At 45.5% G+C, this 16,153-nt stretch overlaps 1 protein-coding gene across 4 annotated transcripts in view; it reads right to left on the bottom strand.

The window, feature by feature from the left end:
- Window positions 1-3,797, bottom strand: part of IFNAR2 (interferon alpha and beta receptor subunit 2) — a 171,297-nt gene extending 167,500 nt beyond the window's left edge. Inside the window, exon 1 of one of the 4 annotated variants that reach the window (XR_015299363.1) lies at window positions 3,669-3,797. The gene's annotated coding sequence lies outside the window, so the exon portion shown is untranslated. Of the gene's footprint in view, window positions 1-3,565; window positions 3,637-3,668 lie in introns of those variants that run through there. The other 3 variants (XR_015299364.1, XM_086935319.1, XM_086935321.1) reach the window with 3 other exon arrangements.
- Between the last annotated feature and the right edge of the window lie 12,356 nt (window positions 3,798-16,153).

Here is a 16,153-nt window from a genome sequence, read left to right as displayed (position 1 = left end):
CACTGGCTCCCCGTCAACAAGAGGATCACGTTCAGGCTCCTCACCCACGCACACAAGTCTCTCCACAACCTGGGCCCCAAGTACCTCAACGACCACCTGACCTTCCACATGCCCACCCGCCAGCTACGGTCCGCTAGCGTCGCCCTCGCCGCCGTACCACGCATCCGAAGAGCCACCGCCGGAGGCAGATTCTTCTCCTACCTGACGGCCAAGACATGGAACTCCCTCCCCATCCACCTTCGGCTGACCCAGGACCACCTCGCCTTCAGGAGACAACTCGATACCTGGCTGTTCGAGCAGTAGCGCCCCCCTTCCCCCAAGCGCCTTGAGACCCTTCCGGGTGAGTAGCGCGCTATACAAGTGTTATGATTGATTGAAGGTTGCCGCTAAACTTGCCAAGATACTACTTGAAGGAGAAGTGTAAATAGCGCTTGAAGTAACAACGAAGTAAAGGAACTCACCCCGCCTCCTCTTGGGGGGAGGGGGGGGGGGGGGCTCAGGAAAACGAGAACCCTAGCTCCCAAGCACAGCTAAGGGTAGCAGAAGCCGCAACAGAGTGAAGCAAAGCGAGAGGGGTTTTCCAAGGAAAAAACACGCACATGAGGAGGACCCTGAAAACACCCGCACTCCTAACGCCCAGGCCGCCAGCGATACCCCGTGGTGAAAACGCCTTACCGCACCCGGAGATTGCACATGCACGCGCAAACAGTAAAACATTTGGCCACCCAAAGGTTTTCCTAATACTGTGGCCGAAGCCTCAAAGTCTGCAGTCCCACTTCAATGAAGCCTGGCGCTCCCAGATAACCATCCCTAAAATAGGAATATAACCTCGCCCTACAATGCTCTGCTCACTGATCAAAGTCTGTCTGGTAGCATGACAACATTACCAGGCAGGCAAGAGAGGAATCCCGCTGACCTCACTCCCACCAGAATGCCTGGCCAGGTATCGGAAGTCCAGAGAACACCTGCGGTAGACTTCTTGCTCAGTTACAGAGTCAGCTGAGGGGACGAGTGAAGAATGCGCAAAGTTACAACAATTAAAACAGTTTAAAAATACAGCGAGTAACGGGTATAATGTGCAATACATCCATACGAGCAAATATAATGTAAGTCTCTCCCGGCACAAGCCTCGGGAGGACTTCGCAGCAGGATCCCAGCAGTCCTCGTGTACGTTCGGGCGCAGTCGCCGAGCCCTCCGGCCCAAACACAAATATTGCTGCGGAACAGAAAGCACCGACATACATATAGGGTGACCAACTGGCATTGGTGCAAATTCAGGACGGTGAGTGTAAAAATTCAGGACAAAGGGTCAAAATTCAGGACACAAATTCAGGACAGGAGGTCAAAATTCAGGACAAAACTTCAGGACAATTAGATAAGTTTTACAGACACATCAGAGGTCGCGCATAGTATTTAAGTAAGCCCAGCCATATCTAGACATATTCAGCCATTTGCAAACCTATCCATCATGTATCCTTCCATCTTTCATTTCACTCATCCATCCCTTCATCCATCCTTTCACTCATCCATCCATTATCCATCTATCCGCCCTTGCACCCTATCCATCTGTACACTCAGCCACTCACTCTTCTACCCATCCATCCATTCACTCATCCATCCAGCGATTTACCCTTTCACCTTTCCAGCCATCCTTTCACCTACTCATCCATCCACCCAGTCACTGATCCTTCCACCCATCCACCCTTTCAGTCATCCATCATCCTCCCTTTCTCTCTCCATCAACTCTTTCACTTAGCAATCCTTCCTTCCTTCCATCCATCCATCCATCCACCTACCCTTCCTTCCTTCCATCCATCCATCCATCCACTCACCCACCCACCCACCCATCTACTCATCCGCTCATGAATCCATCCATTGACCCTATCACTCATTCATCCTTTCTCTCATCCATTTATCCTTTCACTCCTTCACTGGTCTATTCATCATTTTGGCCATCTACCTTCCCTTTCACTCACTCATCGATCCTTACATCCACCCTTTCACTCATCCGTCCATCCATTCGCCCTTGCACTTATCAATTCATCAATCCATCCATCCATCATTTCACTCATCCATCCACCCACTCACTCATCATCCACCTTTTCACTCATCCATCCTTTCACTCATCCATCCACCCTTTTACCCATCCAGCTACCCTTCCACCCATACATCCAGCTATTTCAGTTTTCTCTCTTCCATCCTTCCACTCACTCATCAATCAATCCATCCCCTCCCATTATCCATCTATTCAATCTTTCATTCATCCATTCCCCCTTTCACTAATTCATCCTGCCATCCCTTCACTTACTCACTCGCCCACCTTTTCATATTAATTTTGAGCTGAGCCTTTTTGAGAAGAGGCCCATCAAGAACTTCACCCTCGCTGCAGGAGACATTCCAGGACTGGGACAGAAGCCACCCAGGGCAGAGACAGGATCCACTACAGGAGGGGACAGGAGCAATCACAGGCGGAGGGGGGGGGGGGGCAGGAGCCACCACATGGGAGGACAAGAGCCATCACTGGAGGGGGAACAGGATATGCCAGGGTGGACACAGGGGTGGGTATGCATTAAGGTATTCCATATGATCTTAGTCTCTTCCAGGGTGGGGGAGGGCTCCTTACCCCCTCCTGGCTAAGACAACGAGAAGACAGGTTCTGTTTCCAAAATGTTAGTTTTGCCCCCCTCCCCCCACACGGATGTACAGTACTGAAAGGAGATACTCCAAGAGAACTGATTTAACTGATTGTCCTCCATATTTTGTTAATCAGTGTGAGTGTGATTGTGCCATTTCTCTATTTTATTACAATATAGACTGCATGTTTGATCGAGGTTTGTTTACAATTTAGAGACAGTAATTAAGCTCTGAAGTGAACCACGTGCTGCCTCGGTGTAATCAGGGCCGGTTCTAGGATATTTGGAACCCTGTGCAGAAAGGGAATGTCTCACACCAATTGAAAATACAAGACGCATTCAGGGCTGTTTGCATCTGAATACATGCCCCTGCTCCGAAGCTGCCGCCCCTCCCTCTGTCACCTTCAAGCACCTCTTAACAGCTCATCAAGGGCTGACGGTGTGAGGGTTGCCATCCCGCTGTGCCTCGCCAATGCTGCTGGTATCTGAGCCTTTGTACTGCCTCGGAGTCTGTTACACCCGACCTCAGCAGCATCAGCAGTCAAGAAGGGAGGTGGGGGCCAGCTGTGTCGGTTGTGCGACCAGTTAAAATTACGGACAAATGGCGTCCGTTAAACAATCCTTCACGGACAACGGACAGACGGCCGAAATTACGGACTGTCCGTGAAATTTACGGACGGTTGGTCACCCTACCGACATAAACCGATCCACACCCCGGCATCAGAGCTAAAATTATTAACAACCCAGCGGTCCCACATACCACAGCTCACGCCAGGAACCGCTGGCGTGGAGACCTCAAAGTGGGGGCAGCGGCGTAGTACAACGTTTAATGAGAGCCAGCCTCTCTTTCAGTAAACTCGTCAGATTTTCACTACCAAATTCGGCCAAGGATCGGAAGAAATCATTGCCCAACATTGTAAACATAACGGTACCCCTTGTTAGACTCATCCGCGTGTCCAGTTAACTGGCCCTTCTCGTACTGCATACATTCAACACCCTCCGATTCACGCGCGAGATTCCGGAAGTGCCCCTTACCTCCAGTCCATGGAAAGATGGTAAATGTAAGAGGAAGTCAGACCTGCTTTCTCCTAAAATCATTTTCTATACGAGAATGAAAACAGAAAGCTGATTTCACACTAATTGACAGGCAGAGGGGCGGTCCCCTGAGAGTGCCCGGGGCGGTGCTTCCCAGTAAACCCTGTAATCGTAACTAACATGACCCGCCCCGAAAAAGAGACCCACCCATCCCCGACACCGCCCACACTGTTACACCGGAAGAGAGTGTCGCGTGCCCCGGAAAATGTTCTGCGCTCCAGCCTTGTATGAGGCGGCACCGTTTTAGTTCCGATGGTTTTACCCAGGTTATATTTCTGTTGGTACACATGTTAGCAAAGTCATCAAACCCAGGTGTTTTTCTTCTTATTGGTGCATACTTAAATCAGCAACTATTGGCAGAAAACGCTTTAAAATGTCCTAGAGCTGTTGTAAAATGTAAATTTATAGTTAAAGTTAAGGAAGTCAGCAGATTCATGTTTTAAAAAAACAAGCATTGGCAAAGCACTACTGTCACGGATACAAAAGCCATGTGTTTTGGCAACGTCTTTTAGCAATGTTGTATACATCAACGTTGTTGTGCAGCAGGCACGGTTCTAGAGGGTGGGCCGGGTGGGACAGGCCCACCCAAACACGAGCCTGCCCAGGTCAAACAGGATTACTTTAGAAGCCATCCCAGAGTTATTGGACGATCATCTAACTACTCTAAAAGTCATTTTCACATCATCAGACATCATCAAGCTCTTAAAGTCATCAGCAGAGTTTAGAAACCTGAGCCTGATGATTTGAAGATGACTTAAAAATGAGTATCTGATGACTTCACAAGATGTGATTAACCCTGACGATTTCAGGATGACGTTCAAATGATTATCTAATGACTCCACAAGGTGTGGCTGTTCCTGGTGATTTGAGGATGACTTGAAACCGAGTACCTGATTACTTCACAAGATACATTGCTAATGGTGATTTTAGGATTGTTTGGAACTGACTGTCTGATTACTTGACTAGCCCCATAGTTTTCTAATTAAAAAGACTTGTTCATGATAATTTGCAGACGATTTGTTGATTGCTTCAGGAACATGTTTAACATTTTAGTTTATTTACTTTTAGAGACGTCCAACCCTATGGAAGATTTAACAATCTCCTTTTTACTGCATAATGAGCACCATTTACACATTACTGCATTTTCAACTCAGCAAATAGTCCTACAGTGCACGCATTAGCAAAGACTTCCATGCTCGAAGACCTGGGTGCTATACAGATAACAAAACACAAATTCAGTTTATTTGCAAACAGTTGATTTTTATATATGCTAGCTCAAATTGTAAAGCCACCTGAATACATAGCTATCATTATTACACATAGACCTTCTCTCCTCCCTCCCTGGCTCTGCCCGCCTTGGGTTTGCCCTTCAGCCATCAAACGCCGCGAAGCCCAGGAGGCAGGAGCTGATGAGCAGTGAGGCGCTGTAGATACGCTGGAACAGGAGCTGGTGAGCAGCGAGGTGTGGTACATACCCCAGGGCAGGATCTGGTATGCAGTGAGGGGCTGTAGATACCCCGGGGCAGGAGCGGGTGAGCAATGAGGGGCTCTCTGCCCCAATTATTGTGCCCCCTATTGTTGTCGCCTCTGCCCATACTCGTCTCTGTCCATCCTGTGTTCCGATACTGTCTACCCATAGTCTTCAAGTTCTGTCCTTTGTCCTCTCCACCCACGTTCACTTCTACCTCTCACTTTTCTGTGCTCTCTGCCCTATCCTGACTTCTCACAGTACTCTCGTACTCTCTGCCCTATCCTGACTTCTCACAGTACTCTTGTGCTCTCTGCCGTATTCTGACTGTACCCTCGTGCTCTCACCCCTATCCTAACTTCTGACAGTATTCTTGTGCTCTCTGCCCTATCCTAACTTCGGACTGTACTCTCGTGCTCTCTGCCCTATCCTGACGTCTTGCAGTACTCTTGTGCTCTCTGCTCTATCCTCACTTCTGACAGTACTCTCCTGCTCACTGCCCTTGTGCTCCCTGCCCTCTATCCTTTGTGCGCCCTCTGTTACTTGTCACATTCACTCTTACGCCATCTGTCTCCTTCAATCTCTGCCCTCTGCTCACTGCCCCCTCCTCCCTGTTCCTCCTTGTTTATTCTGCCCTCAGACTCTCTTGCATCTTCTCTCTCTGCTCACTGTGCCTGTCCTGTCTGCCCTCCCCTTGTCCTCCATGCCTGTTTTACCCTTGGGGTCTCTTCCATCTCTCCTCTCTGCCTCCACCCTTTATTCCCTCAGGGTTCACTGTGCACTGTCCCTTCACGTGCTCTCTGCCTCTAATTACTGTCCCTGTCCTGTCTGCCCTGCCCCTGTCCTCCGTGCCAGTTCTACCCTCGGGGTCGGTCCCACCTCTCCCTTCTGCCCCTTGGCTCTCAGCCTTCACCATTTATACCCTCTGGGTTCACTGTACATTGTCCCATCACGTGCTCTCTGCCTCTGCTCACCGTCCCAGTCCTGTCTACCCTCCCCCTGTTCTCTGCGCCTGTTCTACCCCTGGGGTCTCTTTCACCTCTCCTCTATGCCCACGGCTCTCTGCCTCTACCCTTTATAAACATCTCTCATATCTGCCTCTACCCTTTATACCCTCAGGGTTCATTGTGCACTGTCCTGTCCCTCACATGCTCTCTGCCGCCTTCACTTTCTGTCACATTCACCTTCACGCTGCCCTAGGTTTCTGCTTCCTTTCCTCCCTGCTCTCTGCCCCGACCCCTCTCTGGCGCCAGTGGCCCTTTGGGGCCCCAGTGCATATTTTCCTCATCCGCAGAGTTTCACCCTCAGCAAAAGAGAGAACAAGCATTTTCAATACAATAGGTCTCGCATTTATGCGAGTATGAGCTATTGACTTTGTAAATGGTAATGCCTTTTTTATGTTTTAAAAATAAAAGGCATTGTCGTTTGCAATGTCAAAAGCTCAAACTCATATAAATGCGAGACCTGTTGCATTGCCGATGCTTGTTTAAAAATCGGGGCAGGTGCACGAAACAGACAATTTATAGCACTTCCTAACCTTCAAACGGGTGGTATAACTTATCTCAGCACAGTGGGGAGCAATGATGACGGGGACTGCATTTATCCAATTAGAAAGGTTGTCAATTTGAATGTATACAGAAACAGGCGAAAAAATTAAGCTGATGGGGAGAAAAGTCTTTTTTTTCTCCGTTCTTCTTTCTCCTTTTGTTTCTTTTTTTTCTTCTTTTCTTTTTATGTGAATCGCTCACTTTTCTTCCCGAGGCAGAAATGCGATAATTTTTAAGGAGTGAAGGGAAGAGTCTGTGTGTGATCCTGCGACGGGGGGAGGGGGCGGTGGGTGTGTGAACATGTACAGCCTCGCCCTCGGGAAAAACAGAGGGGTACGGTCTGAGGAGAGAACTATGTTGAGTTGCCCTTTGAGGGAGAGAACAAGTCATATACCACAGTGCCTAAAAATGCATTAATTTTTCGTTTTCCCTAGCGCTGACCGGGCCATTTCAAGCGTCTGGGCGCTGTAAAAGTGTATAACAAGTTATTGAGCATATCGTCATAAGCATATAGCAGCAATCATACATCGTTTAAGTGTGTATTTTACTATAAACAGTTACTAATACTAATACTAATTACCACTGAATTTCGGAGCTCAGGCCGGAGTTCCTGGCTGCATAAATGTCCCAGCCCCTCCAGCCTCAGAGCAGCACACAGCGCTACATTTGGGCTCGTTTTGGTAGGATTGTGGCAACCATACCCCGCAGCAGTCCCTGGCTGGACCGGAAGCGGAAGTTGAGTTGTACAGTCCGTCACTGTCCGTGGCCGTGGAGAGAGAAGAGTAACGTGTTTCTGCATCGGAGTGTGTTTAGAATGGATCGGGCTCAGAGGGAAAGAAAACCATTGCTGCATTTAGGTGGTATTTTTTGGGTGGGGTTGGGGATGCGAGTGAGACGTGGGAACTGGAAGTAAGGTGGGTGTGATTTCCCGCCGCCTCCACTTTTGGGTGATCTGTAAGTGCCGCGCTTTTATTTAAAAGGCGGGAGCCCGCGCCTTTCTTTATTGTGCATCACTGTAATGTAGTGCTTTATGTGAGAGAGCTGGAGGTAGGATTCCGCCTCTCAGGGAACTTAACGGTGTGTGGTGTCTTTGCTGAGATATGAGAATAGGATCCCGTAATTTGTGGGCTTTTGGTATGCTGCTGGACATTAAATGTGGGAATTTAATATTGGCAGTGTTTCTGAGCTCTCTTCGCAACATCGGTACAGATAAATTTTGTACTCTATTTACAAAAGCATGAGTGGTAGAGAATGGATGTGGGATTTTGGCATGGTCTAATGGTCACATCTGCTGACTTTCAAACGGAGGGCCCGACATGGCGTCCTAGCGTCGGCTCCTGTGATTCTGGGCAAATAACTTAATAGTTGCGAACCAAGTTGTGCTTGAGGTACTTCTGCATAAAAGTTGCTAAGATCGGATGAGCTGTTTTAGTTGCCCATTAAAACCTGACGATTGGCTGGCTCATAACACGAAGAAGACAGCTTCTGACGAGTCTTCTCAAAGGGGATTTCCAGGCTTTTGGGAGAATATGGCGCCCCAAATAAACCCCTGCAAAGTATTTTAAAGAGCATTAATCAACCTTTAACGTCGTCATTCCACAGCCGTTTGTCTGTCATTTTATGTATTTTACCTTATTAGTTAATTTGCTCAGGGAAAAAATATGAAAACGTCATAATTCTCTCTTCCTATTTTTCCTTTCCTGGTGACGTTTTTATATTTTTTCCCTGAGACAGTTAACTGATAATGTAAAACATATTATTCATGGCAGAAAACTCACAGGGAATGAATCTCGATTGTGTGTCTGGCAACAGTGATGCATTAGGTGAAGCCTAGCAATGATATAGGCCTGCTCCTCCCTGAAAGTTATTTTATTTCTACACATACATATTATAAAACGGAGGCATACGTCCTTTCTCCATCTCCACGCTATTTTTTATTCTTCCTTCCCATTTCACCATGCTCCTTTCCAATGTTCTAGTCTTTCGTGCTCTGTTCTATGTGCTCTTTCTTTCAACTCTCCCCTCTGAAACTACTTCTCACCTTTCTTGCCCACTTTCCCTTTTCTCCCTTTTCACGTTTCCTCTTGGGGTCTGCTGTTTCCCTTTCATTCCCTTTCCACTTTTAATTATCTTCATCCTCCCTTCTCGCACTGCAATTTCTGCTGTTACCAGTTCTCTTCAATCTTCTCATTCCTTCTGTACCCTGTCTTTGGCTACCGCTCTGATATCTTCTCCTTCCTACCGCTCCCATTTATGTTTTTATATCTTGCAGAGGCAACGCGTGCGCTGTCTCTGCGAGAAATCTTGTATTCAGAATATTGGCTTTGAACTACACCTATTTTTAAGGACTTTCCTTATTACATGTAATGTTACTTAGACACTTTGTGGCACTATTTGTTCCTTTAAGCTAGAACACTCGAGACCACTTGTAGCTTACCACCACTGTTTTACACCAGTCACTCTGCTTTACTCTACTCTACACAACTGCATTCGGCACAATGTCATCCCACTCTACACAACTACACTACTTCATCCAGCAGCAAACAATGCAGCGCCACCCAGGCAACCCACTACTCCACACAATTCGCCTCCGCTCTATGCAACACTAATTCAACCAACTGCACTCCACACAATGCTTCACAACTGCACTCCAATTTACTCCACTCTGAGCCATACAGCACCACTCAATACAACGCCAATCCATACAGCCACACCACGCAACATAATTACAATCCACATACCATTCAACACCACATAATTCAACTCCACCTAATTTCACACTTCTCATTACCACATAAATCCACTCTATACCACATAACAATCCGCATAAAACACTCCACATAATTGCACTCGGCTTAATTTCACTATATCACACTGTTCCATGCCACACTATTCAACTCCACTCACATCCAACTCCACTCACATCCATTCCACATTCGATAACTAAAAAAAAAAAACATTATTCCACCACAACACAATTCCACTACACAAAACATACATCCACTTCAATCCATAACACATAGGTAGGAAAGATTTACAACGCCAATAGTTCTAACTCTTTCTCGTTTTTTTTAACACACATCTGAATCTTAGCTCCTATCTATTTCCTCTTTTTTGCCACCAAACAGGTAAAGCTTTCCATATTGTCACCGACTCTTAAGAATGCCACCACTTGCAGTAAAGTTAGATAATGGCTGTAGTGGACTGGCCCACTGTCCTGTCCCAAGCTGTATGCTGCAGTGGATGGATGAAAATGCGAATTACACAATAATAGATGAAACGGGTTGGCTGAAAGGCTCTGTAGCGAAGTGTATATATGTGTATGTATATATATATATATATATATATATATATATATATACACACACACACACACATACATACACACACACAGGATCTTCACTTCATCGGTGAGAATAAGCGAGCCACTCCGGTTGTAAGGGTGCAGGTTCTCGGTTGTAATGGCACAACAAAAGATAAGTTTTGACCTCTCTCAGGGGTCTTGGTCACATATGTAATTTTAATAAATTCTAAATGTCTTGTCCAGGGTTCTTCAAAATCAGTCATGGAGGGCTGGAACAATGCCAGATTTGTAATATAACTACATGTATCTAAATGGGGGGGATGCAAAAAATATATAGCATGGATCTTGCCTTCTAGTACAGACTTTGAAGAACCCTGGTCTTGGTTAATGCCCGCAATAGAATATAACTGATTCAGGTAGGCTCCTTGCCTTGTATTGAAATCACATTTGGTGGCAGGGAGTCCTGTTAGTGTCAAGGGTGCCATTCAAAATGCAAATAATTCTGCTGTAGGGTACCATATGGGGATTTCTTACATTTAATGTCTATCACCCAAGTATACATTTTTTATACTATACTTCCTTCTTTTAAGAGCAATGTCTTGCAGTTGTTACTATTACTCTTTTATTTTTCTCAATGTTCCAATCTCAGAAGGATGGTTGACTGAGTTTGCTCTAAAACTCAATGCCAATCCACATCACTCTACGCTTCGCTATTCTATTCGATAACACCACTCTACTCTTCCACTCTGACACCACTGTTCTCAATGCCCCTCTACTCACAACTTAAGACCACTGCATTTCATGCCAATGTATTCTACGCCACTCTACTATATAACACTGCAGTCTACAACAGTCTACTCTGCACTTTCTGCCACTGAACTCTACGATACTGCACTCTTGTGGCCACATGCATCATTGTAAGGTTTTGCGATTCCTTATTTGCGATTTTTAGGGAATTGCAAATAAGGAATCGCAAAATGAGATGCATGATTTTAATCGCATAATATTTGCGATTCGGTAAAAATCGAAATTTTTACTGAATCGCAAATATTATGCGAATTCTAAAATGCAATTTCGCAATTGATTCCTATGGGCCAGAAGGCCCATAGGAATCATGGGAAGTCATTGACATTGTGTGAATTTCAATTAGCGATTCGCCAAATGTTAATGCATTCCATGGGTGCAGGGGGGGGGGTCCAAAGGACCCCCCCCTGCACCCTGAAATGTATTTTAAAGTGCATGTTTCACACACACATGTCCTAAGGACATGTGTGCCTGTAACATGACAGTGTTTAAAATGCTATTTTGAGCATATTAATACTTTTTCGCAAATTACCACGAGGTTCACCCACGTGGTAATTTGCACCCCCTAATTGCGAATATAATTAACAAAATACCAGTCTATTATTGATCACATAGGTGAAACCTAATGCGTTTACCAATGCTTGTTGGAGTAATCTGTTCCGCAAACAAACTACAAAACTACTTATTTCCTAACTTCTTGTGTATGGCAAAGGTTTACACATTACTCTTCCAGATATATTAACAATACATCCGCATATTGAAATAGTCATGCTGTAAGTAATACAGCCAGAACCAATCCTAAGGTAATACATCCCCATCATGAAGTCATGTGTGTATATATATATATATATATGTATATGTGATATATACAGACCAGACTTAAAATAAAGCTATGAGTCAGGTAGGCTCCTTTCCTTGTATTGAAGTCACATTTTGAGACAAGGAGTCCTATTAGTGTCAAGGGTGCTGTTCTCATTGCAAATTATTCTACAGTGAAGTTAGGGTACCATATGGTGATTTTTCCTACATTAAAGGTCTGCTATCACCAAACTATGATTCATTTTTTATACTATACCTCCATCTTTTAAGCGCTATATCTTACAGTTGTTGCTATTACACGCTTTCCTATTTCTCCATTTACCAGTCTCAGAAGGTTGGTAAACTAAGTTCTCTACAACTCTATGCCACTGCACCTCACTCTACTCTCTGCCCCTCCACAACATTCTACATTTTGTCACTATACTCGATAATACCACTTTGTGTCACCATTTGACTTCACCACTCTGCTACCACTACTCTCAACGCCTCTCTAGGCCCCTGGACTTCTTGGCAATGTATTTTACAGCAATCTACCATATACCACTTCACTCTGACAGTCTACTCTGCCACACTGCACTCTCTGCCACTGAACTCTACGCCACTGCAATCTAAGCTGCACCACTATTTTACTCTGCGCTCCTGCACTCTTGATTCTCAGCTCTACAAGACTGCATTCTATGAAACTGAATGCCACGCTACTCTGCACGACTGCAGTCTAAGTCACTGCAATCTGCATTGCTCTACGCCACTCTAATCTATTCTGTACCATTGCACTCTACACTACTCTGTCACTGCAATCTGCTCCACTCTGCTCTACACCACTCCACTCTATGCCACTCTTCACTGAAACAATCTACTTTACACCACTGCAATCTACTTTGCACTCTACATCGCTCTACTCTGCGCCAATGCACTCTACACCACTCTATGCCAGTCTACTCTGCACCACTGTTTTTTACACTGCTTCAATCTAGGCTACTGCACTTTAACACACTATAAGCTTTGATATTCCACTCGGTGATGCTCTACTCGACTCTTTGCCACTCCACTCTACAACACTACTACGTGCTATAACGCTCATCAACACTACTCAACAACGCTCTACCTAACCCCCTCCATGCCACTTTAGTCCAATCTATTCTAAAACATACTACTCCGCTCTACTCCATGCTACACCACTCAGACACTCGATTCTACAACACTTTACTCCACTCTCCTACACGACTCCACTTTATGCCACTCCACAACAATCTAGTCTAAAGACATTGGCAAGTCACATGGTCAAAAAGGCAAAACCTATTGGCTTTGCCAATGCTTGTTTTTGTAACCATTATTTGCTCTGCTAACAAAGTAATAAAACTGTATTTCTTAACATCTTGTGAACAGAAAACAAGTATTGCTACTGGAGGTCATCCTAGAACAATACTTCTGCATATTGACACGGCCATGCAGTAATACAGCCAGAACCCATCCTGCGGTAATACATCCCCATTATTTAATTAATCAACTAGTACGGTTCCAGTCACACACTAAAGTTATCCTTGGATCATCCATGAGTAATGCAGCCTCATTTTGAAGTCATCACAAAATGATTCTGTAATAATACAGCCCCATCCTGAAATACTCAAAGGATCATCCTAACGTAATCCAGCCTAATCTGAAATCATCATGGGATCATTCTGGAGTAGTACAAGGTCATCACATGTTTTCAACTGAAGTAATCAGGGACCCATCCTGGAGTAATCCACCCTAATCCTGTAATCAGCATGGGATCATCCGGCAGTAGTTCAAGCTCATCACATCTTTTCCACTGAAGTAATCAGCCCCTAATCCTGGAGTAGTTTCTCTGACGACTCTAGATAAAGTCATCCCATTTAAATAAATAACCCTGTGGGCAGACTTCAGGATGGCTTCGGATGACATCCCCAGTTAATTGCAGAGATAGCCTGGCTGAAGTCATCAAATGACTTCAGAATCACTCCAGGATGATCTTCCTTTTTGACTTGGGTGGCCCACCCAAACATGAGCTTTGGCCCTCGCAGTGAATCTGCCACTGACGTACAACAACAATAAAAACTGTTCAGATAACTGGTGATTTACGATACTGCTGCAGAGCAACCATTTGTCTTTTGGTAGTTTTTATATGCAGATAAACTGAATTTTATGGAAATAGCTCAGTGGGTTACTACCTCTGTCACAGATTTCCTTGTGTTACTTGCAGTTCAGAAGTTACTATCCTAACATAGGACAGTGACCTATGAACTGTCATCAAAGAGCTAAATACAAACTTAGCTTTTTTGTGTTGTGATATAGTTAGAACTTCTCCATTCTTTCAACATTCTAATGATACTAAAAAGAGTTTGTTTGGGCAGTGAAACATTTTTATCAATAAAGCCAACACCCAACCACTGGAGTACTCTTTAAATCCCGAGTTTGTGCTTCCCCAGACCAAACCCTTGTAAAATATACTAGCCACCAGTGTGGATGACGTGATTTCTACACCTTGTAATGCTCATTGGCTTATGTGACATTCCCGGTTGGCTGATTTATTGTCTCTGTATAATGTGTGCGTTTATGTAAAGTACTGTGACACCCTACACTCGTATGAGTAGCGCTATACAACAAATGTAATGGATATGAGAGAGGGACAACGGCGAGATGAGGGGCACTAGTGGAGGGTGACAGTGAGGGAATCGAAGTAGGAGGTCATGGGGTGGGGGGCTACTGAGAGATGAGGGGTGCTTGTGGAGGGTGGCAGTGAGGGAAGCCGAGGAGGAGGTCACGGGGTGAAGGCGAACTACAGAGAGTTGAGGGGCACTGGTGGAGGGTGGCAGTGAGTGAATTTGAGGAGGAGGTAATGGGGTGGGGGTGCTATGGAGAAATGAGGGGCACTAGTGGAGGGTGGCAGTGAGGGAAGCCGAGGAGAAGGTTATGGGGTGGGGGGGAACTACAGAGAGATGAGGAGCATTGGTGGAGGGTGGCAGTGAGGAAATCTGAGGAGGAGGTCATGGGGTGGGGGGCTATGGAGAAACGAGGGGCACTAGTTGAGGGTTGGAGTGAGGGAAGCCGAGGAGGTGGTCATGGGGTGGGGGAACTACAGAGAGATGAGGGGTGCTGGTGGAGGGTGGCAGTGAGGGAATCTGAGGAGGAGGTCATGGGGTGTAGGGGAGCTAAGGAGAGATGAGGGGCACTGGTGGAGGGTGGTAGTTGGGGAGTCTGAGGCCATGAGGGGTGTGGCTACGGAGAGATGAAGGGCACTGTTGGAGGGTGGTAGTTGAGTTATCTACCGAGAAAGAGGTAAAAAAAAGGTCAAAAAGACTTTTGCACCAGCACTAAAGCAGGCTGATTAGGACAACTGTGGAGCATACTTTAACATGCATGCTAATTACATTTACTGCTATATTCAATGGTTCAAGTTTGAAGGTGATTTTACTATTGTTTTTTACTGGGAATAATGAAAGTGGAACTGAATGGTAACTGATATGGGGCTGGGGCCCAAGGTCAGCTGTGAAATAAGGTGTAATGGAGAGGGGTGGTAGAAAAGGAGATAATCAGGCCTGTAAGGGAGTGCGCTGCAGAGTCAGGGGTCAGGTGAAGGTAGTAATGAAGAGGGTTTCTCCCTGAAGGCTCACACAGAGGGAGCCCGAGTAGTGCCACTTGCTTGATACTCCTACCTTAGAAACCTCATCTTCCCTTCAAAGGGACATTATATGGAAGAAAAGCACTTTTTGAGAGTGATAACATTTAGAAGGAGACTTTGAAAAGAGTGTGTTTTACTGTGCCTTGTAAGACTAAGGAGAGAAAGGAGGGCCCAGAAGCAGGCTTGGCTAGATATATAAGCAATAAATCGGGCCAGCTGATGCCCACCCAAATGTACCTTTGGCCCACCCAAATAAATATTCCTGGAGCCGGGCCTGTTGTGCAGGATGGCTGAAGAAGTTAGAAAAATAAAGCACAATGACGTGGCCAGCGCCCTACTTTCTGATATACAGCACAGCCATACTGCTGTACATTCTTCCCGTAACACTCTTCTTTTGGTTTCAAAAAAGTCTTTAGAATTGTTTTTTTTGACATGAGATTATTTTGAGCCTCTGAGGGACATTGTTGCTTATTGTGCTTTGTGGCAATGCCCATAACTTGATTATTTTGGCCTCCCTCCCCTAAACCAGCACAATGCTGTTACATGGAGAAAAGAGAGAGTGCACGAGGGCCGACCACATAGTCAGGCCCGCAGCTTTGAGCAAGCCACCCCTCCCCTGCCCTCGAGCAGAACCAAACCCACCCACCCCCAACCAAACCTAGTGAGAGAAGCAGAAATATAAAATGGGATTTATAATACCATATCTTTTTTTAATAATTTTTTATTTATGACAAAACAGTAACATTACAAACATCATGGCATTCGCTCATTCCATTGCTCACAACATTACAGTACATTATTCGATTTTTCTTCAAAAGAAAATGTTATTTGTAGACCACCTTA

The sequence above is a fragment of the Lissotriton vulgaris genome, chromosome 8, assembly GCF_964263255.1.
Source record: "Lissotriton vulgaris chromosome 8, aLisVul1.2, whole genome shotgun sequence".
NCBI classification, from domain to species: domain Eukaryota; kingdom Metazoa; phylum Chordata; class Amphibia; order Caudata; family Salamandridae; genus Lissotriton; species Lissotriton vulgaris.
Note: the sequence above shows the minus strand (reverse complement) of the source record. Positions and strands in the feature narration are given on the sequence as shown.